The 27,640-nt window shown below is 41.7% G+C and overlaps 1 protein-coding gene across 4 annotated transcripts in view; it reads left to right on the plus strand.

Moving 5' to 3' along the window:
- THSD7A (thrombospondin type 1 domain containing 7A) overlaps positions 1–27,640 on the plus strand; it is a 437,038-nt gene that overhangs the window by 19,465 nt on the left and 389,933 nt on the right. Inside the window, exon 2 of one of the 4 annotated variants that reach the window (XM_038392700.2) lies at positions 13,695–13,714. The exons of the other annotated variants lie outside the window; for them this stretch is intronic. The gene's annotated coding sequence lies outside the window, so the exon portion shown is untranslated. The remainder of the gene's footprint in view (positions 1–13,694; positions 13,715–27,640) is intronic. 4 annotated transcript variants of the gene reach the window in all.

Below are 27,640 nucleotides of genomic sequence, written 5' to 3' on the forward strand. Positions count from 1 at the left end.
TGATGCTATAAATATTTACTGCTGAGCGTAGTCCCACTGCAAGGCCCTTAGTTTATTTTGTGTGGTATTGTTATGTGGTGGTATACAGCAGAAATGTTTCATCCTAGAAAGAGATGCATCTCTGCGTATGCCGTGATTCCTGTTTGTAATAATGAAGTGTTCCAAGATCCTTTTAACCCAAAGGAGCAATATAATTCTAAAATTAAGCTTTGAATAATTTTTGATTTAAAAAAAAGTTTTTCTGCTTATTTAACTAATTCCTTAGATATGATTTTGTTCAAGTAATATCAGTGTTCTGTTTCTTATGAAATATTTTCTTTTTGTTCTGTATCTACACATTGTCTAGAACAGTGATGCCCAGATCTCAGTGGTTCAGGAGCCAAAGAGCTATCCTGAAGCTAGTACCAGTCTTGATAAGCAGCTTTTTATTATTATTATTTTATTTTATTACATTTTTCCATAGCTGAGAAAGCTGTATTGGATATCCTGTCACATGGGTGAAAATGTGTTTAAAAAAAAAAGGTGGGAGGGGCGCATGGTACAGAAGATTCAGTAGGCTCTGCAAATATGTAGCCATTGCCAGCCTGATAATCAGGAAGTGTCTCTTTGGTGCTTTTTACAAGAATATATATTCTTCACCCATTAGAGAATTCACCCTCCTAGTATTTGAAAGTCAAATGTTAGTACTAACATTTTTTTAATAAAGAATCTATCAACTTTTATGTGAAAACTTAAATGTTCAGAAACCTGATGATTTTATTCTGCATAAGGCTGACATGACATTATAAATGGTTAGCTGAGATTCAGTTTTGGGGTTTTTGGTCTTGTGGGATGATGGTGGTGGCTGCTTTTTTCTTTCAAAGATATTGATGTAAAAAAACTCACCTGGGGAGGTTTATTCCATTGTTTGGTATTTGTACATCACTATATTCTGTTTGTACCTACATTGTAATAAATATACCAGGACAGGATGTACATATTGTGATGCAGCATGGCCAGAAGGCAGCAGGAGAGTGTTAGAAAGGAGCCTTATTTCCTGTAGAGGGAAGAAAGTTTGCTTAGATTAATTAAAGCACCTGAAGCCAATTAGAGCACCTGAAGCCAGTCACCTGATAAAATCCCCCTGCTTCAATCGGGGAAGGAGTTGAAGCAGAGTGGATTGGTGTTGGAGCAGAGAGCAGTTTGGAGGTAAGCAAAGGAGAGTTTGGAGAAGTGCTGCGGTGGGCTAAGAAGACCAAGACCCGAGGTAAAGGGATACTTGGTTTGTGCAGAGGGAGGGCAGGAAGCCCCACAAGCTGAAGGGCAGAAGAGGGAAGTAGCCCAGGGGAAGGAACTGCTAGTTCAAGCAGTTTACCGCTAACCCTAGGACCCCTGGGCTGGGATCCGGAGTAGAGGGCGGGCCCAGGTCCCTCCCTCTCCACTTCCCTCCTCTAGGACACTAGTGGGGCAGTTAATACCCCAGTTCAGGGGCGAGAAATGGTGCCCTGAACCCTCCCCAATAAGAGAGAGTGCGAGACCCATCGAAGTAGTGCTGGCAATTTGCCACACATGGTGTTAGCAGTGGTATCTATGCGCTGGGGACTTAAACCAGGGTTAGCCAAAACCCTCCCATCCCTAAGACGGATGACGTGGTCAAGGCCCTAATACAAGCCACTGCAGCCCAGCAGGAGGCTACCCGGTCCAAGCAACCGCCCAACAGGAGGCGACTCGGATGCAGCAGGAGATTAATCATCTGTTGATGATTCAGGCTGCCCAGGACAGAGCCCTGCTGCAAGACCTGATGAACCAGGTGAAGGCCCTTATGGAGCTAAACCGCAACTGAGATGGGACCCGGACCATACGGGTTAGCCACTGCCTACAGAAAATGACATGGAAGGATGATGTGGAGGCATACCTCCTGGCTTTTGAAAGAGCAGCCCTGCGGGAGGCCTGGCCCTGAGATCAGTGGTCTGGTATCCTCATCCCGTTCCTGTGTGGGGAGGCCCAGAAGGTCTACTATGATATGGCCATGGAGACTGCAGCAGATGACCCCCAGCTGAAGGCAGAGATCCTGGCCAAATCCGGAGTCATGAAAGCTTTGGGAGCCCAGAGTTTCCATGAGTAGCAGTATATGGAGGACAAGACACCCTGATCGCAGTTTTGTGACCTGATCCACCTGACCCAGAAATGGCTGTGCCCCGAGGCTCTGAGAAGATGATGGAGCTCCTGGTACTGGACCAGTATATGAGGGGGCTACCACCAGGCCTCTGGGCTTGGGTTGACCAGAATGACTCCTCTGCCGATGATGAGTTGGTCTCATTCGTGGAAAGACAGCTGGCAGTCCGCGAACTATTCCAGACCCCAGGGGATGAGACACAGCAAACCAGGAAGCCAGTCCCAAACCCAAGGCCCCGGACTGTTGAAAACTCCAGAAGAACCATAACTGGGAGGAAAGACACCGAGGAATGGCCCGAGGCCACGAAAGGACCTTCGGGTTTGGGAAGAGAGGGTGGCTACCGGAATAAGTGGCAGTGTTACGAGTGTGGGGAATTGGGGCATATAGTAGCTCAATGCCCCAACAGGGAAGAGCCTATGCAATGTAATCTGGAGGATCATTGGGAGCAATGTGGCCTAATTGGCCTGATATGGGTCGTAGTGATCTCGCATGGGTATAGAAGATCAGTAAAAATGAATGGAATCGAAACCATAGCATTAGTAGATTTCAGGAGTGCTGTCACGCTGGTCTCAGGGAAGTTGGTGGGGCAAGACCAACTAACCTGAGCCAAAAACACAGATGTAACGTGCGTTCATGGCACTGTAAATTTCTACCCCACAATCCTGGTATGAATTGAGATCCAGGGGAATACTACAGGGTGACTGCAGGGGTGGTCCCCAGGCTCCCGTACCTGGTCTTAATTGGTAGGGACTTCTCCAGGTTTGAGAGCTTACTCCCCCCAGTAGAGCCAGGGGAGGGTAGCAACCCCCAGGCTGAGACGGAGGCACCTATAGATTCCCTCACCCCAATGTTTGCCGCATTTGCCCCAGAGTTATTCTCATCCCCTGGAAAACCCTGAAAGTCTAGGCAGGAAAGGAGGGCAGATAAAAGATTAGGGACCAGGATTCTAGCAGAGAATCAGAAAACCTCCCTTGTTGGTAGGTGAACCTGTTCAGGAGGCCAGGAGATAATTCAGGTCAGTGAGGACACGGAGGCGGTTCCTAGCCCAAGTAGGGGCAACCCAGAGGGCAGAGTAGGCCCCCTGGAGTTAGGTCAGATTGGTACCGCACGTGAGAATTTCAGGCAGGACCAGGCCAATTACTATATACTATATGCGAATGTGAGGGAGGAGGCAGTGGAAGTAAATGGCGTACCCGTGGTAGGAAAGACCAAAGGCCGAAGGCCATATTATGTGCTCAAACGTGATCTGTTGTACAGGATAGTGCAAATATGAGGGGAAGAAATAGAGCAACTCTTAGTCCCACGGAAACACACAAGGGCAGTACTAGAGTTAGCTCAGTTATCTGGGGTTATATGGGGAACCTCTAGGAGTAGACAAGACATTGGATAGAGTCCTAAGAAGGTTTTATTGGCCAGGAATACGTGCAGAGGTCCAGCACTATTTTCATAGATATTAAGGTCAGAAGGGACCATTATGATCATCTAGTCTGATCTCCTGCACAACACGGGCCACAGAATCTCACCCACCCACTCCTGCGAAAAACCTCTCACCTATGTCTGAGCTATTGAAGTCCTCAAATCGTGGTTTAAAGACTTCAAGGAGCAGAGAATCCTCCATCAAGTGACCTGTGCCCCATGCTAAAGAGGAAGGCGAAAACCCCCTAGGGCCTCTTCCAATCTGCCCTGGAGGAAAATTTCTTCCTGACCCCAAATATGGCGATCAACTAAACCCTGAGCATATGGGCAAGATTCACAAGCCAGATACCCAGCAAAGAATTCTCTGTAGTAACTCAGATCCGACCCCATCTAACATCCCATTACAGGCCATTGGGCCTATTTACCATGAATATTTAAAGATCAATTAATTGCCAAAATCACATTATCCCATCATACCATCTCCTCCATAAACTTAACGAGTTTAATTTTAAAGCAGATAGGTCTTTTGCCCCCACTGCTTCCCTTGGAAGGCTATTCCAAAACTTCACTCCTCTGATGGTTAGAAACCTTTGTCTAATTTCAAGTCTAAACTTCTGAATGACCAGTTTATATCCATTTGTTCTTGTGTCCACATTGGTACTGAGCTTAAATAATTCCTCTCCCTCTCCTGTATTTATCCCTCTGATATATTTATAGAGAGCAATCATATCTTCCCCTCAACCTTCTTTTAGTTAGGCTAAACAAGCCAAGCTCCTTAAGTCTCCTTTCATAAGACAGGTTTTCCATTCCTCGGATCATCCTAGTAGCCTTTCTCTGTACCTGTTCCAGTTTGAATTCATCCTTTTTAAACATGGGAGACCAGAACTGTACACAGTATTCCAGGTGAGGTCTCAGCAGTGCCTTGTATAAGGGTACTAAAACCTCCTTATCTCTACTGGAGATGCATCCCAAGACCGCATTAGCTTTTTTCATGGCCATATCACATTGGCAGCTCAGTCATACTACGATCAACCAATACTCCAAGGTCCTTCTCCTCCTCCGTAACTTCTAATTGATGCGTCCCCAACTTATAACTAAAATTCTTGTTATTAATCCCTAAATGCATGACCTTACGCTATTAAATTTCATCCTATTACTATTACTCCAGTTTATAAGATCATCCAAATCTTTCTGTATGATATCCCGGTCTCTCTCTAAATTGGCAATCCCTCCCAGCTTTGTATCATCCATAGACTTTATTAGCACACTTCCACTTTTTGTGTCGAGGTCAGTAATAAAAAGATTAAATAAGATTCGTCCCAAAACTGATCCCTGAGGAACTCCACTGGTAACCTCCCTCCAGCCTGACAATTCACCTTTCAGTAGGACCCGCTGTAGTCTCCCTGTTAATCATTTCCTTATCCATATTTCAATTTTCATAATGATCCCCATCTTTTTCAATTTAACTAATAATTCCCCATGTGGCATCGTATCAAACGCCTTACTGAAATTGAGGTAAATTAGATCCACTGCATTTCCTTTGTCTAAAAAATCTGTTACTTTCTCAAAGAAGGAGATCATGATCTACCTTTTGTAAAACCATGTTGTATTTTGTCCCATTTACCATTGACCTCAATGTCCTTAACTACTTTCTCCTTCAAAATTTTTCCAAGACCTTGCATACTACAGATGTCAAACTAACTGGCCTGTAGTTACCCGGATCACTTTTTTTCCTTTCATAAAAATAGGAACTATGTTAGCAATTCTCCAATCATACAGTACAACCCCTGAGTTTACAGATTCATTAAAAAATTTTGCTAATGGGCTTGCAATTTCATGTGCCAGTTCCTTTACTATTCTTGGATGAAGATTATCTGGGCCCCCCAATTTAGTCCGATTAAACTGTTCGAGTTTCGCTTCTACCTCAGATATGGTAATATCTACCTTCATATCTTCATTCCCATTGTCGTGCTACCATTATCCCTAAGATCCTCGTTAGCCTTATTAAAGACTAAGGCAAAGTATTTGTTTAGCTATTGGGCCATGCCTAGATTATCCTTGACCTCCACTCCATCCTCAGTGTTTAGCGGTCCCACTTCTTCTTTCTTAGTTTTCTTCTTATTTATATGGCTATAGAACCTTTTACTATTGGTTTTAATTCCCTTTGCAAGGTCCAACTCTACTTGACTTTTAGTCTGTCTCACTTTATCCCTACATGTTCTGACTTCAATGAGGTAGCTTTCCTTGCTGATCCCTCCCATCTTCCATTCCCTGTATGCTTTCTGCTTTTTCTTAATCGCCTCTCTGAGATGCTTGGTCTACAACTCCTGCCTATGAATTTTTTCTCCTTTCTTGGGATGCAGGCTTCTGATAGCTTCTTCAGTTTTGATTTAAAGTAATCCCAGGCCTCCTCTGCTTTTAGATCCATAAGTTCTTCAGTCCAATCCATTTTCCTAACTAATTTCCTTAATTTTTGAAAGTCAGCCCCATTTGAAATCAAAAACCCTAGTCGCAGATTTATTTTTGTTAATCCTTCCATTCAGTTTGAACTGAATTAGCTCATGATCACTAGAACCAAGGTTGTCCCCTACAACCATTTTTTCTTTGAGGTCCTCACTACTCACCAAAACCAAATCTAAAATGGCATCCTCTCTCGTTGGTTCAGCAACTATTTCATGAAGGAATCCATCAGCTATCACATCTAGGAAAATCTGAGCCCTATTATTATTACTAGCACTGGTCCTCCAGTCTATATCTGGGAAGTTAAAGTCTCCCATGATCACACAGTTTCCATTAATATTTACTTCATTAAAAACATAAAGAGGGCTCTATCCATATCCAAATTAGATCCCGGCCGTCTATAGTACTCCCCAAGCACTATCCCAGGGGAGGCTCTAGTAGTTTTCTTCCCCAGTGTAATTTTTGCCCAGATGGACTCTGTCTTGCCCATTTCATCACTTATTTCTTTACATTCTACCTCATCATTGATATACAATGCTACTCCACCACCTTTATCTTTATTTCTGTCTTTCCACATACCCTTCAATACCCGTAGTCCAGTCATGACTACTATTCCACCATGTTTCTGTTATCCCTATAATATCTGGTTTCACTTTCTGCACCAGTAGCTCTAGTTCCTTCATTTTGTTACCTAGGCTCCTCGCATTAGTGTACAAACATTTTTAATTTTTGCTGTTTGGCCTCACTCACATTCTGTATCCGATTAGGCATGGTCATTCTACAGCCGGTATCAACCTATCAGACTGGTATCCATGCTGCCCTTCTTCCTTGTATCCGTTCTCCTACCCACGGCTGTATCCTTTCTTACTTCATTTTCTTCCCTCTGTGCTAAAATGCAGCGTGGAGATTACCTGGACATCTCTCCCAAATTCCTAGTTTAAAGCTCTCTTAATCTGTTGTGCCAGCCTCCATCCTAGAAGTCTCTTTCCTTCCCTACTCAGATGAAGTCCATCCCGAGAGAACTGTCCTCTGTCCATGAATGCCTCCCAGTGGCCATACATCCCAAAGCCCTCCTTATAGCACCACTGTCTAAGCCATATAAGCAGAGTGGATTGGTGTTGGAGCACAGAGCAGTTTGGAGGGAAGAAGAGGAAAGTTTGGAGAAGTGCTGCAGTGGGCTAAGAAGACCAAGACCCAAGGAAAAGGGACACCTGGTTTGTGCAGAGGGAGGGTAGGAAGCCCCACAAGCTGAAGGGCAGGAAAGTAGCCCAGGGGAAGGAACCGCTAGTTCAAGCGGTTTACCACTATCCTTGGGGCCCCTGGGCTGGGACCAGGAGTAGAGGGCAGGCCTGGGTCCCTCCTTCTCCACTCCCCTTCTCTAGGACACTAGTGGGGAAGTTAATATCCCAATTCAGGGGCAAGAAATGGTGCCCTGAACCCTCCCCAAGAAGAGAGAGTGTGAGACCCATCAAAGTAGTGCCGGCAATTTGTCACAACATGCACGCGTGTCTGTACATAAAAAAACCTAGTCAGGTACAAATGTCAGATAATGGAATAGATGACTTCAACAGGCTTATTACCATAAGTGTTCTCTGGACCAACTTTACAATTGTTACTGCCCTTGAAAATAAGGGCAGTCAAAATTTTCTCAGTACCCGTCAATACTTCATTAACATGCATGTTTTCTTTTGCATTTTATATTAACTCCAACACTCCTGTTGTAGCTATGCTTACTATCACTTGCTTCTCAAGCATATCTAACCTTTATGAATATCTTTCCTTGTATTGTACTGGTTACTTTCTACTCTACTCACTGGAATTCTATAGCACTCTTGCAAATATAAGTCTAGCACATAGTAATAATCCACACAAACAACAAGCTTTTCTCTCTTGCCCACTCTCTCACACAGACATCATCTCAGATGTAGTCCACTTTTGAACTAATAATTAAACACACTGGGTCACAATCTCTCAACCATCTTTTTGAGCCCCTGAACTGGGTCCAGATGTCCCTTGATAAAATTAATTACAGCCCTTAGGTTCTCGCAGGGTTTGGTGTACTGGCTTGGGATCAGGTGGAACACTACACACTAGTCCTAAATATAATTGGAATGCAGGTGGCTACACTAGCTCTGTAGGTATGTTTATACTGGTGGTGTAATTTCCAGCTTGGGTAGACCTGCCCATGCTAGCTGTGATGGAGCTAGCAAGCTAAAAATAGCAGAACTGCAGCTGCACAGCTAACAAGATAGGCTAGCTGCCTTGAGTACAATTCTATCTGAAATCCTAGATAAGTAGTTTGGGTGGCTAGCCTGAGCCCCCACCCATGCAGTCATGGCTACACTGCTATTTTTAGCCCGCTAGCTCGATCAGAGCTAGTACAGGTATCTCTACTTAAGCTGAAAGTGTAGATACAGTAGATATACCCTATGCCATCCAAAAACTCACCTCTCTTGTCTCAGTGGCCCGTGTGTGTGTGTGAGAGAGAGAGATGAGACTAGTATATGTGTAAGTGGAGGAATAGTCCTGCTCTTGTGGGGAACTTTCCTGGCTTCTGCACTACCCCGGTGAAGTAGGCTAGCGAAAGGATCTGAGTCCTCATTCCCACTTCCTTTACCCAGTGGCCTCCCTGCCCTTGAGGACTCCCCTTCCACTCTCCTGTCTGGCAGAGTCCTCAAGGTTTGTAACCCCAACAAGGCTGGGCCCAGGATTCCTGGGAAGCTCGACCCCCAACCCTGCAGTGGTCACCTATGATAGGGGCTAGGGTGTCCCCACTCTGGGGTACTCTCTCTGCACTAGGAACTTCTCTGACCATTACATACAAGTTAAAGCAAATGCAAGTTATTTAATCAACAATTAATTTTAAAAAGAATAAGGGGAAATGGGAAAGGTTAAAGGAAACACATCAACCCGCTTTGTGGCAGGGAACATCACAAACAGCAACTCTGGAATGTCAGGGCAGTTCACAGTCTGTTCCTTGCAAGTCCCAGGCCTTCTTCTCAGGCCCTGGCTGTGCTGCACAGATGCTGCGGGTTGGACACTTGCTCTGGTTGTGGCCACACGCTCTCAGGCCCTGTCAAGGTTATGATCCAAGCCTGGCCTATAGAGCCTCTTGGCTGAGGCGTCTCCCTGTGCTGGGCCTGCTGCCCAGGGTCCCCCTCGATCTCCCCAGCTGCTCACCGCACCCAGCTCCAGATTGCTCCAGCCCCAGCTCCACCACTCTGTCTCTGCACTGCTGCTGCTCTGCCTCCAGCTCCCTGGGCTGCTTCTTTGGCCCCTCTGGCTCTGGTTGCTGCAGCTCTGCTCCCAGGACAGGTCTGCTTTGCAGGCTGCTTCTGTGACTCTGCTCCCAGCACTGACCTGCTTCCTGGGCTGTTTTACTGGCCCCTCTGGCTCTGGTAGCTGCAGCTCCCCTCCCAGGCTAAGTCTGCTCTCTCTGAGCTATGCCTCTGGCTTTGAGGCTGCAGGTCTGCTCTCTCTGGGCTGCTTTTCTGGTCCCTCTGGATCTGGCACAGCTCTGCTCCCCAGCTTAGCTCGGGGCCTTGCTTTTTCCTTAGTTCGGCCCCACTCTGTCTGACCCAGGCAAATCCAGCTCACATGGAGGACAGGACCTCCCTGGCCTCCTGACTCCCTGATTAGCCTGCTCGCCCTGTCATTCAGGCTGACGTGGAGTATTGGCCTCTCCCCATTGTTCCTGGGGGCTGTCAGTCTCAGGGTCCTGATTCCCCATTGACCCTTCCCCCTTTTTAGTACTGGGAGCTAGCAACTAAAACACTCCCACTGAATGTTAGTAAGGGGGCAACAGTCCCCTTGCATATGGGCGGGCAGGCAGGCTGAAGATGTGACTGGGGCCAGGTGCAAGAGCCATGTCTCTGAATTGAAAGCACAGGCGCTTAAGGGCTTCCACAACACTACTGCTTTAATTCCTGGGTGTTCCAAAATAGAAGCATGCAGAGCCCTTTAAGTGCCAGTCCATGAGTGGAAACATAATCCTTCAGTAGAGTTCTGCAGCCTTGCCTTTCTGGTGCTGTGAGTGGTGGAGGAGAGACGGTTAGGATTGAGAAGAAGAGCTGCTGAGTTGTTGAGTTACTTAACTGCTTATTTCCTTGCTTTGTACTGTTTGTTAGTGGGTAATATAGTGTAGCAACTTTGAGTTAACATTAATTAAAGTAACAAAATTTAACATTTGTGTGGGGACGAATATAAAAACTACATTTAAAGAACTTTATTATGGTGTCCATGTCAAGTACTCGAAAGTTAGGAAATGCCAGTATTAGGGAAATGCCCTTTGCAAGCCTTTTGCCCCTCTAACCATCTGTGGTACTTACCACACTGCATTATCTGAATTGCTCACAATCTTTGATGTTTTTATTTTCACAACACCCTTGTGAGGGGATGTATCCATACTCAGTGTAGATGGAATCTTCTAAACGAATTTAGTTACCCAACCCTAACGAGTCTCTACTTGAGTATATGCAAACAGATTTTAAAAGACTCGTGTGCCTAAATTAGTTCAGATTTACATGAGGCCATAAAAAGGCATATTCCTGACACTAAGGCAATTTCCCCACTGCCACCTCTTTGTCCCCTGCCAAATTTCAAGTCCCAGCTTCAAAGCTGGTAGGTTCTATTCAATGAAACAATTGTCAGAATGTTTTAACATGGGGGAAACAACACATTTCCCCTTAATTTTCTTCTCAGAAATTGCTGAACTTTTCTCAGGAATACTGAACTGAGTCAGAAACTCATTGCAAAAAGTTATAGCCTGAAGTCTGGCAAAGTTATAAGCAACAGAAAATGTGGTCTTCACAATGGAAAGTACTATAGTCATCCTTAAATATAAATATGCTATTTGCACCACCTATAACATTTATATTTAAATTTTTTAAAAATCTTCTCATGGTCAAGCCTTTTATGACTCTGTACCTCAGGTACTACACAACTAAAAACTTGTCAAATGCCAAGTTTTATTATATTTTATAGCCTCTTCAGTCAATTCTTCTCATATCTTCCTAAGAAATTCCTTTTTTTTATAAAAAGAAAAGGAGTACTTGTGGCACCTTAGAGACTAACAAATTTATTAGAGCATAAGCTTTCGTGAGCTACAGCTCACTTCATCGGATGCATTTGGTGGAAAAAACAGAGGAGAGATTTATATACACACACACACACACACAGAGAACATGAAACAATGGGTTTATCATACACACTGTAAGGAGAGTGATCACTTAAGATAAGCCATCACCAACAGCAGGGGGGGGAAGGAGGAAAACCTTTCATGGTGACAAGCAGGTAGGCTAATTTCAGCAGTTAACAAGAATATCAGAGGAACAGTGGGGGGTGGGGTGGGAGGGAGAAATACCATGGGGAAATAGTTTTACTTTGTGTAATGACTCATCCATTCCCAGTCTCTACAATTTCCATCCCACCATCAACCTCAGCCTGGACCAGTCCACACAAGAGATCCACTTCCTGGACACTACGGTGCTAATAAGCGATGGTCACATAAACACCACCCTATATCGGAAACCTACTGACCGCTATTCCTACCTACATGCCTCTAGCTTTCATCCAGATCATACCACTCGATCCATTGTCTACAGCCAAGCGCTACGATATAACCGCATTTGCTCCAACCCCTCAGACAGAGACAAACACCTACAAGATCTCTATCATGCATTCCTACAACTACAATACCCACCTGCTGAAGTGAAGAAACAGATTGACAGAGCCAGAAGAGTACCCAGAAGTCACCTACTACAGGACAGGCCCAACAAAGAAAACAACAGAACGCCACTAGCCATCACCTTCAGCCCCCAACTAAAACCTCTCCAGCGCATCATCAAGGATCTACAACCTATCCTGAAGGACGAGCCATCACTCTCTCAGATCTTGGGAGACAGACCAGTCCTTGCTTACAGACAGCCCCCCAATCTGAAGCAAATACTCACCAGCAACCACACACCACACAACAGAACCACTAACCCAGGAACCTATCCTTGCAACAAAGCCCGTTGCCAACTCTGTCCACATATCTATTCAGGGGACTCCATCATAGGGCCTAATCACATCAGCCACACTATCAGAGGCTCGTTCACCTGCGCATCTACCAATGTGATATATGCCATCATGTGCCAGCAATGCCTCTCTGCCATGTACATTGGCCAAACTGGACAGTCTCTACGTAAAAGAATGAATGGACACAAATCAGACGTCAAGAATTATAACATTCAAAAACCAGTTGGAGAACACTTCAATCTCTCTGGTCACTCGATCACAGACCTAAGAGTGGCTATCCTTCAGCAAAAAAGCTTCAAAAACAGACTCCAACGAGAGACTGCTGAATTGGAATTAATTTGCAAACTGGATACAATTAACTTAGGCTTGAATAGAGACTGGGAATGGATGAGTCATTACACAAAGTAAAACTATTTCCCCATGGTATTTCTCCCTCCCACCCCACCCCCCACTGTTCCTCTGATATTCTTGTTAACTGCTGGAATTAGCCTACCTGCTTGTCACCATGAAAGGTTTTCCTCCTTTCCCCCCCCTGCTGTTGGTGATGGCTTATCTTAAGTGATCACTCTCCTTACAGTGTGTATGATAAACCCATTGTTTCATGTTCTCTGTGTGTGTGTATAAAAATCTCTCCTCTGTTTTTTCCACCAAATGCATCCGATGAAGTGAGCTGTAGCTCACGAAAGCTTATGCTCTAATAAATTTGTTAGTCTCTAAGGTGCCACAAGTACTCCTTTTCTTTTTGCGAATACAGACTAACACGGCTGCTACTCTGAAACCTTTTTTTTATAGTAATGTCTAATTTATGTTTCAAAATGAGATCCTTGATTGATTTGTAGGTCACTTGTGTTTCCATTCTTTCCTACATACTTTGACACACTTCTGGAAAAGATTGTCTTTGTAAGTCTCAGATGGATCCTGTATAGCTATGCAGTCTTTCAGTCTTTAGACAGTTCTGGGTTTTGATCATTTGTTTTCATGTGATAGTGATTTCCTTTAGTACTTTTTTCTTCCTCCCCTGGGAAATTACATGTTGTTTTTTGGCTTCTGTTTCCCATTTTCTTTTATGAACTCTAAAGCTAAGATTCATTTATTTTTTAACATTCTCATGCTCTTGTTAGTAAATTACCTTTTAGTATGTCGTAGACCTAAGCATTTCCTTCACTGACCTTTTGTGTTTGAAACATTTTCTTATTTAGATAACCTCTTGGACACACTTTCTCTCATTTTTCCATTACAATATAGTAGCTGCTTAAAATATTAAGTGTCTTCATGTCTTCAAACCTGGATTCTTTTTCAGTTTGTTTTGGTTTCTTTAAAGTCATAATAAATTTTTAATGTTTTTGAAACTACTTTGTCTTGGAAATGATTTCACTGTTTGTTTTTTGCTCAAACTTTTGAAAAAAAAAATTGAGTGGAAAACTTCAGCCCTACAGGAAGTTTGTCAAAAATATAAAGAACTAAAACCAGAGAGGTTTGTGGTGGGAAGCGTAGGGAACCTTGACCCTAGGCATCACCACTGCTTTGTGTATAAGACATACAAATATGTACACTTCACAGCTTTTCATAGTATGTTTTCTCCTTGAAGGAAAAGTCATGCTACAATCAGAATTCTGAAAAGTGCTGTTTATCTTTCAATTTTCAGATTGCTGATCAGAGTAGAATGTGAGTACATTTTCTTTTGTTTCATAACACTCTGTAAGGGAGAACACCACAATAGAATCAAAATTTGCATGAAGGAGTTCCTCCTCCCAGAATCTGAGCAGACATATTCAGTCCATCCGACCACTGCCAATCCAAGAGACAAGGGCTGAGACTTGGGAACTGACCCAGGTCATATTAAATGGCAAATAACTTCATTAACACAGATTAACATTGTCTGGTGGCATCTCATGCCCTTCCAGAATCTCAAGTTCAAAACTCAAACTTCTAAAAACCAGGAAATAGAGTTAAGGTGCAGGCCCTTGCAACCTTTACTCTGCCTCCCCAGAGCTGGCAATAGCCGATGAGAGTTATCTGCATGTACTCTACCTGTGTTCACTGTTGGTGTAGCTGTATTGAATGGTGGAGGGATTAGCTGGAGCAGCTTGGAAGAGTTGTTTCGTGATATAAAGTGATTTGGTGGTGACTGTGCTCCTCAAAGCATGTGTGTCCCTCTCCCTGCCCCTGTGTATGTGATCACAGGAAAGAGGTACATGTGTACCTTGAGAGATCCAGAATGCCTCATTTCAGCACTGCATATAGGCTCTGTCAGTAATGAGGCACAGAGGTCTCCTTGCCATGGGGATCGTCAGCAGTGAGGTGGGAGATGTGTGGTGTGGTCTGAGTTTAATGAAGGTTGAGTGAAAGTACAGTGTTAAATTACATCACTTGCATAAGGGTGAAAGGGCTGTAAAATTTAGGAGACATGTTCTTGCTGTCGTGTAGGCTAAGTATTTGAGCGTAGGGCAGATGTAGGTAGCTCTTGTTGAATACAAGACAAAGGCAGAGTGTGAGTATATTTATAGAGTCATATTGGGGCATTGCTCAACGAAGGTAGATAGCTAAGGTTTCATGGGCATGTACTTTAATTTAACTTTGTATTTCCTAGCTTTCACAAATTTATTTTGCTGCACTTAGCTGTCTGGAAGGGCATGGGGAGCCACCAGGGAACCTTATGTCTGAGTTAACAAACTTTTTTGCCATATAATTTCCTAGTTTTTTGAAGAGAGAAAGAAACGTTCTTGGGAATTAATGGTCATCTAGGCAGTTGTAATGATCGTGTAGATGTGCAGGTCACATACTACTGTGGACAGGTAATGATGATAATACATAGCGCTTTCAACAATAGATCTCAAGGAGGGAAACATCATTATCCCCATAGTGCAGATGGAGAAACTGAGGCACAGAGTGGGAAAGCTGTTTGGCCAAAGTCAGCCCAGAGGCAAGTGGCAGAGCCAGGAATAGAGCCCTCAAGGTTTCTGAGTCCTAGTCCATTGTTCTGTACACTAGACCACACTGTTGCTACGTGATTGTCAAGTGCCCCGTCCCCTCAGCCACCTGCAGGCAGCAGGTTCAGAGAATGTGAAGTGACCTATTCATCTCAATGAGATGCTCAACTGAATGAGAACACCCCATGGAAATGAATACAGTCTGAAACAATAGCTCTGTGGTGTGTGTGTGATCTGCTCCATTCAGGTCAGTGAGTGTTCCCATTCCCCAATGCTGGACACCTTCAAGCATGCCCGTCTTCACCTCAGTGTCAGCAGTGTGTTCTTGGAGCATGCTCCCAGTGTACCTGTGCTCAGCTTCACACTCTTAGGGGCAGGTCTTCCCCAGATCCAGGCACAGATGGGAGGCAGGGAGAGGAGCTTAGACCCACCTATAGTGATAAGGACACCCAGATCTCATTTCACATGGGGGGGGGCAGGTGAGTTGCTCAGACCCCTGTAGATGGGTAGCCCCCCCAGCTCCTGGTGCATATGTGGTGGGGCAGGCAGAAGGACCCAGACACCCTCAGAGGGGCAGCTCTCCCCCCAATTCCCAGCTCATTTTAGAGAGGGCCCAGAGGGTGAGGTCTCTCCCATAAACAGCACACACATGGGGAAAGCAGGGAAAGGAGCTCAGACACCCCCAACCAGGCAAGCCTCCCTATACTGAAACTGGCTCATATGAGGGGGTAGGGAGGGGCTCAGACTCCTTAGAGGGGCAGTGCCCCCTCCAGATCCTTGCACACATGCGTAGGTAGGTCGGTAGGAAGAGGAGCTCAGATGCACCAAGGCAGGTAGCCAGCCCAGATCCTAATGCATACATGGGAGGGGAGATTGTGGGGTGACAGATATCCCATTTATGTCCTTCCCCAGATTGCCTGCCACTCACCTCCATGTTCCCCTTCCTTTTGTCCCACCCTGCCCCACAACCCCCTCATCTGAGTCCCCAACCCTACCATCGATCCCCATTTATTGCCCTCCCTTTGCTGCAGCCCCCTAACCTCTGTCTATTGACCCCGGCCTCCCTCCTTCCTAATTCCATTCCCCAATCCCAGAAAACATTTGCAATTAATTTTCTTTTCAAAAACAGTTTGAGCACTGTCTGAAGTTTCTGCTGCGCTCAAATTAAATTTCCCGAAAATAAATATAACAAACAAAAAAACCTCTTTGACAGAAGCAGATTGTAGCAATGTGCCTCTTTCAGATTTCTTCCTAGTTGAGCTCACAGTGCCTGTGTGGTGCTCAAGTTTGATGCCACAGTGGTTATTCAGAGCCACTCAGATCACGTGAATCAAAGCTGGTTTTTGACTCTCTGGCTGTCTCGCTTGCTGCACATGTTCAGTTTCAGGTGTGTGAGACTTAGGTGTGAGCCTAACTGCAGAAGTAAACTCTTTTGCAGGATTTTGCTACTGGGTGCCATGCTTCTTTCTGATGTAACCCTTAAGCAAGTGAGACCCTGATGCCAGGATCAAAGCTGTGATTTGATCCCTAGGTCTGGGCAAAAATACTTTGGAAGAATATCAATTTTAAGAAAAACTGTTTTTTAGGGGGCTGTATCTCATGGGAATCCTTCGTCAAATGGCCTCAAACTTTGCTCACTAAACCTAAGCAGTGCCCCCATGAACCATAACAAATTTCAAGGCAATCTGAGTAACTGTAAAAGGATTTTAATAATTTAGAAAAGTGAAGCTTTAAACAGAAAACTTGTTTTAATTTTGGTAGACCTGGCGGTCCAATATAATATACAGCAACACTGAGCACAAACCACTGATGGCAGGTGGGTGGTGAGTGGGGAGAAACAGTTTTCTGACAAGTATATTGTGGCCTGTTTATCTAGGCAGTCTTATTTTAAGGATGCTGACTGCTTCACCTGAACTTTCCGTTTGTCTTAAGCCTCAGTATGTATTCAAGGTAGGGGTTTAAATACTTATCTTTAGAAAAATGGTTTTAAAAGCACTATGAATATTTTGTGTTATTGCTAACTGACTGGCTGCAACATCAGCTGATATAGTTGGAACATATTATTCCTGTTGCATTTGTTGTTAAGGTTCCTTGATAGTAATTCAAGGCATTACATATTTTTATGGCCATTCTTCATCTCTCTTCTTCTCCTCTCATATTCCCCAAGAAACATTCCACAAATTTCAATGTTCTGTTTGTGTTTAATTTTTTATCAAGGAAATACCAGCATGTTCTATGAATTTGTATTAGCTTGGATAGTTAATTCTCTGGGCACATCATGCACTGGAGTAGTAGAGATTTTAGTGATATGTACCAATGACAATAAATTATGGAATTTTGATAGCTATTAAAAAGTATCAAGTTTTGGTGTCATCACATGAGCTGTAGATTTTCATAATTTATTTAAAGTATTTTGACCAACAGTGACAAAATTAATTTATTACCTTATATTTGAGAGATTTCACAATTGATGTTAAAACGGAGAAAATTTTCAAAAAAGGTTTTCCGCTGTTAGGCCTAGATAATTAAAAGGACACTTTTTTTTTTTTCTTTGCAGTCATATCAAACTATACAGATTGGTGTACACTGGCCTTTTTTAATGCCAAGAAGTAAAGTATATAATTAGAGATGAAGTTTTTTTTAAAAAGGATAGAACTAGTTGACAGAATGTAATGGTTTATTCATTAAAACTAAAAGATACAACACTGACAGAGTGGTTGGTGCTGTGAATTATTGAGCTCTCGGAATATACTGGGATTCCACTTATGGGATCTGTTTTTGAATTTCTTCCAGACACCAGTGATTGCAAATTTTCCAGACCAGATGGTAAAACAAAGAACTTTTAAAATTAAGAGATACTAGTTTATGTTGTCTTCTGCTCATTTGGTGATCAGAATAAAATAACTGGAATCCCAAATGATTTGGCGCTAATTGAATTAGTAATTTTTACCTTGGTGGACTTGCAAAATATCTCTTGCAACACTGTAGAGTTAGTTTTTTTGTGGTCTAAGATTGCAAATATTTTTCAGTATTTCTGTGTAGAAGTAAAGGATATTTTTAATAGAATCCCCATCATGCTATGAATTTTAAAGGATAACTCCCCCCATAGAAATCAATAGGAGTTCTGCTTAATTCATGGCATTTAATCCATGCTTGATAAAATTTAAATTCTGTTTGACGTTGATCAGAATAGGGGCATTTTCTTTGTTTATTTCAGGACAATTTCTTTAAATTAAATGCTCAGTTTAGTATGATTGTGTTAACTGTGTGGGTTCTTAATTATTCTGACCTCAGTATTCAAATATTGCTCTTAAATTTGAAGACTTTTGTGATAATTGGGTCAACAAGTTTACTGTAATTGTAGTTTACTGTACTTTAAAATGTTACAATAACCTGTAACTTCTGTACCTGGAAAGATAATAGTGCAAATAAGCAATCAATTTGCAAACATCTGGAAGATAATAAGATAAGTAACAGTCAGCATGGATTTGTCAAGAACAAATCATGTCAAACCAACCTGACAGCTTTCTTTGACAGGGTAATAAGCCTTGTGGATAGGGGGGAAGCGGTAGATATGGTATATTTTGATTTTAGTAAAGCTTTTGATACTGTCTCACATGACCTGCTCGTAAACAAACTAGGGAAATGCAACCTAGATGGTGCTACTATAAGGTGGATGCAAAACTGGTTGGAAAACCATTCTCAGAGAGTAGTTATCAGTGGCTCATAGTCATGCTGGAAGGGCATGGAAGGGTCCCATAGGGATCAGTTCTGGGTCCAGTTCTGTTCAATATTTTCATCATGATTTAGATAATGGCATACAGAGTACACTTAAAAAGTTTGCGGATGATACCAAGCTGGGAGGAGTTGCAAGTAGTGAACAAAATAATGAGGATGGACTATTCCAGCCACTATTCCCTTTTTGGATCCTTGAAGAGACTTTGGGGAGAAAAATTGTCTACTGGAGTGAACTTCATTATAGATGCCATACACACCATCTCCTGGGACCCCAGATCTTCTTCATTAATCCTGAGAGATGACAGTGAGGGTTATATTAACATCTCTGGGCCTCTATATTACATCTAAATTTAAAACAAGACCCATATTTGCTTGCTCCAGATTTTGAAAGAGAATTTGGAGCACCTAGAATTTTGAATACTGTAAAACTTGTGTGTAACCATGTAAGCATCACTTATGACCATAAATCTATTAGATTTCCATGCACAATCCTGTGTCTTGGGGGTGGGGAAGGTCTCAAAATTGGTGATAAACTTAGTATTTTAGTTGAGGTTACTTCGAAAAATTAGCTATGTAACGTATAGTATGAGTGAATCTAATCAGATTCAAATTTAGTAATTCATGAACAGAGTATGGCAAGAACAAGAAATACTGATTAGATTTGCTTGTCCATACTTAAATCTAGATTGTGACATCCTTACTCATGGTGACTTGTACCTAACCAAACAAGAGGTTTCTTCTGATATTATAATCTGACTGTAACTTCTATATTTTTCATGTGAGTCATGATCATTTTGCAACTTGCAAATAATACAGCTAAAGAACTTTTTCTTCATGATTTTTGCATTTCTCACTAATTTGAGGGGCTTTGTTTTAACTCCCAAAGGAAACAATTTGAAAGGAGTGCAGTTCTGAAGTATTAGTTCTGTTAGTGGATGTTAATAATTATGATGAGAGGTTTTATAGATGCCAGGGAGGAATCTTTCAGTTCTTCATGTAATTGTACCTTCTGAATTGGGTTTTGTCTTTTTTTTGTTTTTTCCTCGTAAACAGGGAATCCTTATAAAAAGCAAAATGCATTTGGTCCCTATACTTAGACCATTTTTAGCATAGACTTTTATTCACAGCATGGAAATCCCTGTTTTACATTCAGGTAGTACAGTATTTAGTGCATTTTGGGATGACTACGTAGATTCCTAATTTGCGGGATTACTGAATAATGTTCATATACTCAGAATCCTAAAATTAATGTGCTTTGGTAAACAGAAGCCATACAAATTTGGCTAGAAATTTAATCATATCCATAAAATGAGATTTTCCTGCCAAGTGTCATGTATCTCATGAGATACTCACGCCTTTGTTGCTCATTCTGAAAGTCCAGTTGAGATGCCATGTGTTCAGTGTGACTAGGGGAATGGCTTGCAGCTGTACCTCCCAGCCACTGGGGCTCGTGTGGAAATGTGTAGTCAGGTGGCTTCCCTAGCTGGGCTTGGGCAGTGGGGGAGCATGGTGTCAGCAGCAGTAACAGAAGGTTCTTTGAATGATTGTGCAGATATACATTCTACTGTAGGTTTACGTGTATAAAATGCACTTGAGTCAGAGACTTTTGCCATCCTTACCACCAGGCAGGGCATGGACCCCTGCTCTCTTTCTGCTCAGAGTCAGGGGCATGAAAGGAGTGTGGCCGTCACCTCCCTCTCTGTTCTTTGTTACTGTGCTTGGGGAGAGTTGGAGCTCCCTATTGCTCTCCAGTTTTGGCTAGCCATTCTCTAGAAACAGATTTCTCTGCTTGTACCTAGCTCTATTTCTGTTAGTTTAGTAGTTTAGTTTAGATAATTAGTCTTTTTATTTATGGATTTAGTACAAAAAGTCCCCATGATTCAAACAATGTACCATGTGCAGGGCTGAAATCCCTGTCTCAGATAGGCACCAAAGCTGCCTAATTTACCTAGGCTGTGAGGGACAAAAGTCCCATATAATGAGGATGAAGAAACAGATGAATTTCTGCTTCAGAGTCTAGGAGAAGAAGTAAGTTCCTCTTCAGAGCTCTGGCCCTGATCGTGAGAGGATGGATAACTCATGCACAAGGAGTGCCCCTCTGGCTGCCTTGGCTTCTAAGCCCAAGTCCTGCTAAAAAGGCTGCTCTTCTTCTCTGAGACCTCCTTAAAACAATCTATACCTTCTTCTGAGTCTGAGAGGCAGGCGAAGTCTAACTCTTCATCCACAGGAAAGCTTCAAAGAAGTTGTCTTGTGCTTACTCTAATAAACACCAACACGTCTGAGATGGCACCATCAAGTCTGGCTCTACAGGGCCATTGAGACCATTGTCTTCAGCGTTACCAGAAACATCCTTGTCTTTAGCACTGTTAGGTACAGTTACACTGCTACTGGCAGCAGAAAACATACTTCCAGTTTCAGTGCCACAGTGCTGCAAAGGACTCCAGGCCATTCTCATGTAGTTGGAGAATTTTCTTTCCTAGCGACCATGATGTCTCACTTCTTCAGTTATTCATGACCTTCACTCTCTTCTGTAATTCTATTGCTTTGATAGTGCTTAGTTGTAGCTTTTGTTGTAGTTCAATCATCTTATTTAATATCTACTTTTTCTTTATTCTTGCAAGAAGTAAAGCCAAAGGTGCATATGGTAATCACAATGTTGATTTTAAGCAAGTACTGTAGTCAAGGTTAAACCATGGGTAAATTGTCTACTCACTTCTTATTTGGGGAATATGGATTTTAGATTAGTTTACCCACTTCTTTTTCTTTTACGACTACATCACTGTATGAAGCTCTTCCAGGGCTTCTGTAGCAGTTAATTTCTTCATCATGAACACTGTTGCATTCAGCAGCGCCACTTTCTAGGGCTGTGAATTGGTTGGAGCACTGACAAAATCATTTGTTTTTGTTTTTCAGATCACTTGTGTCAAGGTGTTCTTCTTAAATATTTGTGTATATTCTGGCAGTGAATAGAAGGTAGAGTTTTGGACAGATTAGTCTGATCAGGGCAAAGAAAACAATTTCTTTGTACACGTGATGTTGTTGTCTTTGGTGTAGAATTTTGAGTTTTTTAGCATTTTTGCTAACTTTTATTATGATATCATTTAATTTTGTACCGTAATTTGTTGAGATGCTGGTGCTGGGGGGCGGTGCATATCGAATGTATGTAAGACCACAGGTGAAAAATCAACATTTATCAGTTGTGTTCTCATTTCAGATACAGGACAGCCGGCTATATACACAAGAGTGTGGATCTTTGGGCACAGTATTGTGTTTTGGGTGCATAGGCATGCATGCAGGTTTCCTGTGGGCTCCCAGCTGGGATTTGGTGGCGAAGCATTATTCACATGGAGGGGGATGTTATGGGATCAACTAATACTTTAAAGTGTGTTCTTTTATCCTGGAATGGGTTTGTTCATGCATATTGGCACTGTGTGAAGGAGGGCTGAGCCACAGAAGACCCACCTGATGAGGGTAACAGCTGATGGGGCGCCAGGAGCAGAGAACGAGTGAGTTCTGGTTCACACCCAACCAGTAAGAGGTATTCTTGAGAAGTGAGTGTCCCCCATCACACTCCCTCTGAGGAAGTGATGTTGGTGAGTAAGCTGTACTTTAAAATGAGATTTGAAAGGAAAGGTTGGGAGAATACTTATGCCCCAATGTTGTTGTAATTTGTAAGTAGCACTGATTTTTCTGCCTTCTATCTGCTGAACCTGTGCTGATTACATAAGAACCTTGATTAAATTTTCTTGTAATCTGGGTCATGAAAAGAAGCTACGGGACCGAAACATGGTATTTGAAAACAGTATGCCAATGACTTCGTGCGAAAGTCTCAAAAAATCCTATATTTCAACTTCTGGACAACATTTATATCATGGTATAATTATGGTTGGATACAGTGGATATTTCTGAACTCCCACAAGAACGGTTGCCTACTGATTTTGTAAGTACAGTTTTCAGCTCCAAGTCAGTTTTCTGACAGCTTGATTTCAGAAAGAAAACCCATGTTTTTGACCTTGGATGTATATCCAAATCAGTTTCTCCATTAGCTTAAAGTTTTGGTCCTGGGAAGACTATGCAGTCTTTTTATGTCTCAATAAATTTGGCTTTTATAATAATTATAAACCAGAAGTATCGTATAAATGACACTCTCACTTAATAGAATAACTGCAAAGTTATCACCCCCTTTCTTTTGTCTATTCTATCTAAAATTCCACAAAAACAAGGTTGCTCAGATTTTCTATAACTCCTCTTGTAGGTTGGAGAAACTGTCATATTCTTGATACATATTGAGTCCTAAAGTTTTATCTAAAGGATCTCCATTGAGTTGTGTGAAATTAGACTGTGTAGGATGAGGGGTGAACTACAAACCTATTCTCTTTGTCTTCATGGGTTCATAGCTCTTTGAGCTTGTTTTGCATTAGAACAAATCTCCAAGGAAATCCAGTGAAAAGTACCAAGTTTGCCTGGATTTGGGTTGAAGTGAGGCAAAATCATTGCGTTTCAGGTGGCTTCTATTTAAGAAATCCCATTCCACACAAACAAAACTATCAGCCAAAATTGACTTGAAACTTGTCTCCGGTTCATGCACATCACAAATCTCGGGGAACCAAACTCTAGTTTCATCTTGGAATTAAGACTTGTTAGTTTTGCATATTTTCTTATTTTATTATGAACTTTTTGCACAGTTTTAGTTTTGAAAGTCCAAAGGAAAAAGTTATGTGACACTAATTCTATCTAATGAATTGACATGTTTTTGTTTGTTGTAGGGTCTCGTTGAGGGCCTGAGACTGAAAACCCTAGGAGCCAGGGGACTCTTGCATGCACAATTGGACATTTGCATGCATAACAATTTTCAAATGTGCATACTCAAACATGGTTGATCTACACACAAATTAGCCAAGCAGTTACACATACATTTTGTGGAAGGCCATGAGTTTCTGAGGTTTTGAAAATCAGGTGATAAGGTCCAGATCCCTGGCCTGAGTAATGGTCCCTTTTTACCATTCTGGTATAGAGGAGGTAAACTGGTGTCCTAATTTGGCCACTGAGGATTCCCCCGACATGAGGGAATCTCTGGCTGGCATAGCTGGTGTCCAATCAGGTCCTCCTGATACCTTCCACTGCCAGATGTAGAGTGTGTGTTTTTTGAGACATGTCTCAGGGGAGAAGATGCAGCCAAACTGCATATTCAATCCTTTGTTGACACCATGTCCCCATGAGCGGCAGTACCAGATGGTGAAAGTTAAAGCAGTCGTGAGGCTACTCTAAACTATGCCTTGGGTCAAACTGGCTCTTGGCAATCCTGGGGATCTAAGAGCAGGACCTAACCATAAGCGGAAGCAGTCTGTAGTAGGTCTGCTTACTAGGATATATCAGGCTTATGGATGCAGTATTGAAGACATATGCAATCAGCTTTTGTGCAAATGATGATTTATTAGCCTTAAAATATGCGGTTAGTTATATAGAATGTCCATACTACTCAGAAACAACATGTGGGCATTGTCAGAGTAAATGCAGGTTTTTTTCTGTGGGCATTCAAAATAAATTACCATTATTATGCTGAAGACTACATATGTCACAATGTCTATTAACTATTGTAGTCTGTGGGTGAATCTTGGAGCTTGCCAGAGCATTATATTCTGTGGATGAATTCACGCAAAACCCTTGCCTCTGTTCTTCCCTCCCTCCTCCCTGATAGGGTTTCACAGATGGAGTAAATGGGGCTGTAAGTCCCATGGGTTTTTAAAAATTCACTGTCTTCGTTCAGAAATTGTGGCTGCATCATTACCTCACTACTGTAAATGTCTGATTCAGTCTGACATACTAGATGTAAAGCCTTGCTAGATTAAACTGATAGCTTTGCTTAAAATCTCTTTATGGATTGTTAATCACCAAAGCAGAGAATATAATGTATTGCAAAATATTTACTAGGCACAGGATTCTATATACAGCTGTGACCGGATAATCTGATCAGGATTTGAAAGGCAATTTCTTGTGAGCACAGTTCTGCTGAATTAAAATAGTCAACTAAAATATAAAATAACAATGGTTTGTCTTTATTTTATTAAATAACCATCTTTTCAATCTGGAAAAAAACATGTATCCTATTCTGCGTTAGAAAAACTAAAGCATATCCTTAATTCAAGAGGCTACAACATACACCTATATTGATATTCACTGAAAGATTCCTAGGGAAAAGTCTTACCTTGATGATACTTGAATGGCAAGTAAAGTAAACAAAAATGACATTCAGAAGAGTGACATTGTAGTTGACAATATTTCTTTTTATTTATGTACAGAACATTTTTAGTACACATAGAATTACATTTGAATTCAGTTCATCTAAACATATCTGCCATACATCTACCTTTCCTCCTATCCCATTGTTGGTCCTCCGCAAATGAATGTGTACATCTGTATATTTGATACATTTCAAGAACCCTGTTGAGAAATATTTTTTGCAGAGGGAATAGTGGGGGTTTTTATACTTTTTAAAAAAAAAAAAAAAAAGTCAGTCAACTTTGAAATTCTAGGCATCCCAAGTTTTATTTTAATTTGTGAGGAATTTGCCCCGAAGGATTTGATTTGAAAACCCAGACTTCCTCACACAAACCACGAAAGCTATACTCAAGAAGCTAATACTATGGGGAAATTCTCAAAAAGGAAACAAGAGCTATATCCCCGGCAGCAAATAAAAGCATTTATGGTAACAAAAAGGTAATTGAAAGCATTTCTATGGAGGACAAACTTATCTTCATAAAATCTCAACAGAGATCAAATCATTATCTCAAGAAGAAATAAAGATATTGCTATGCAATGTACGTAGGGAAATAAGTCAGTCATTCAGATCATTTGCAGACCACAGAATGGGTGATGAGCATGAAAATAAGTATATACTGATTAAAATAAACTCCTCAAGATGCAGCGTTTTCTTATATCCGCTTTTTCTAGAAGCATAGTGTCAAAGTATCAAATATAAAGGTATTCTTTGTACTTGTGTATCAGTTTAATCTCCCTAATAAAATAGTAGGCTGAGTTGTATAAATAAATGACAGGTATAGTTGGAACTGAATTTAAGAGGTAGTCTTTTTGACTTTGTATCATATGAGTAATTGCTCAGTTTGCTTAAAGTTAATATGAGGCATTTAATCAATCTTAGATGCCACTAACCTTCAAAACATTAGACATTATTGCTATTATATACAACAATCTGATGAGACTAGTAAATTAAACTCAACACTTTATTTAAAAAAGGCACTAGATATTGGTGACCTTCACATAATTCATCTTTGAGTTTTTTTGCATAATTCTTCAGCTGCTGATGTAGAAAGTACTTTTAATAATGGAAGCATTGATATAGTATCAGAAAAGTATTGTTTAATATATCATTTAGTGTCAACTTTAGGATCCTAGTACTCTTGTAAATATCAGATTAAGTGTAATCATAGAAATGTAGGGCTGGAAGAGCCCTTGAGAAGTCGTCATATCCAGCCCCCTGCATTGAGGCAGGACCAAGTAAACATAGAATATCCCTGAAAGGTATTTACCCAACCTGTTCTTAAAAACCTCTAATGATGGGGATTCCACAACCTCCCTTGAAAGTCCATTCTAGAATTTAACTACCCTTATAGTTAGAATTTTTTCCCTAATATCTAACCTAAATCTCCCTTATTGCAGACTAACCCCATTAATACTTGTCCTACCTTCAATGGGCACAGAAAACAATTGATCCCTGGACTCTTTATAACAGCCCTTAACATATGTGAAGACTATCCTGTTCACCCCACACACTTCTCTTTTCAAGACTAACCAAGCCCAGTTTTTTTAACCTTTCCTTATAGGGAAAGTTTTCTAAACCTTTTTTTATGTCCTCTGGACTCTCTCCAATTTTTCCACATTGTTCCTAAAGTTTGGCACCCATAATTGAACACAGTGCTTCTTCAAAGGCCTCACCAGGGCCTACTAGAGCAAGCTGTTACCTCCTTTGTCTTATATACAACATCCTGTTAATACACACTAGAATAATAGCCTTTTTTTGCAACTGCATCACAAAGTTGACTCATTTAATTTGTGATCCCCACAACCTTTTCAGCAGTACTACCACCTAACCAGTTATCCCCCATTTTGTATTTGTACATTTGATTTTTCTTTCCTTTAGTGAAGTACTTTGCACTTGGCTTTATTGAATTTCATCTTACTGACTTCAGACCAATTCTCCAGTTTGTCCAGGTTGTTTTGAATTCTAACCTGTCTTCCAAAGAGCTTGCAACCCCTCCCACTCTTATGTCATCTGCAAATTGTATAAGCATGTTCTCCACTCCATTATCCAAGTCATCAATAAAATATTGAATGGTACTGGACCTAGGACTGACCCCTGTAGGGTCCCAGTAGATTACATCCTCTGAGTTTGACAGTGAACCATTAATACATACTCTGAGTATTGTCTTTCAACCAGTTGTGCACCCACCTCATAATATTTTCATCTAGACTGCATTTCCCTAGTTCGCTTATGATAATGTCATATGGGACTGTGTCAAAAGCCTTATTAAAATCAAGGTACATCCTGTTCCCCTTTCCTTTAAACCAGTAACCCTGTCAAAGAAGGAAACTAGTTTGGTTTGGCCTGACTTGACAAATCCATGTTGGCAATTCCCTATAATCCTATTATCCACTAGGTTCTTACAAATGATTTGTAATGATTTACAAATGATTTACAATTATTTGTTCCAGTATTGTTCCAGGTATTGAAGTTAGGCTGACTGGTCTATAATTCCCCATGTCCTCTTTGTTCCCCCTTTTAAAGATAGGTACTATGTTTGCCCTTCTTCAGTCCTCTGGGACCTTACTTGTCCTCCATGAGATCTCAAAGAAAGTTGTTAAGGTTTCCAAGATTGCTTCAGCTAATTTCTTAAGTACCATAGAG

This window comes from Dermochelys coriacea, chromosome 2 (genome assembly GCF_009764565.3).
Source record: "Dermochelys coriacea isolate rDerCor1 chromosome 2, rDerCor1.pri.v4, whole genome shotgun sequence".
NCBI lineage: Eukaryota > Metazoa > Chordata > Testudines > Dermochelyidae > Dermochelys > Dermochelys coriacea.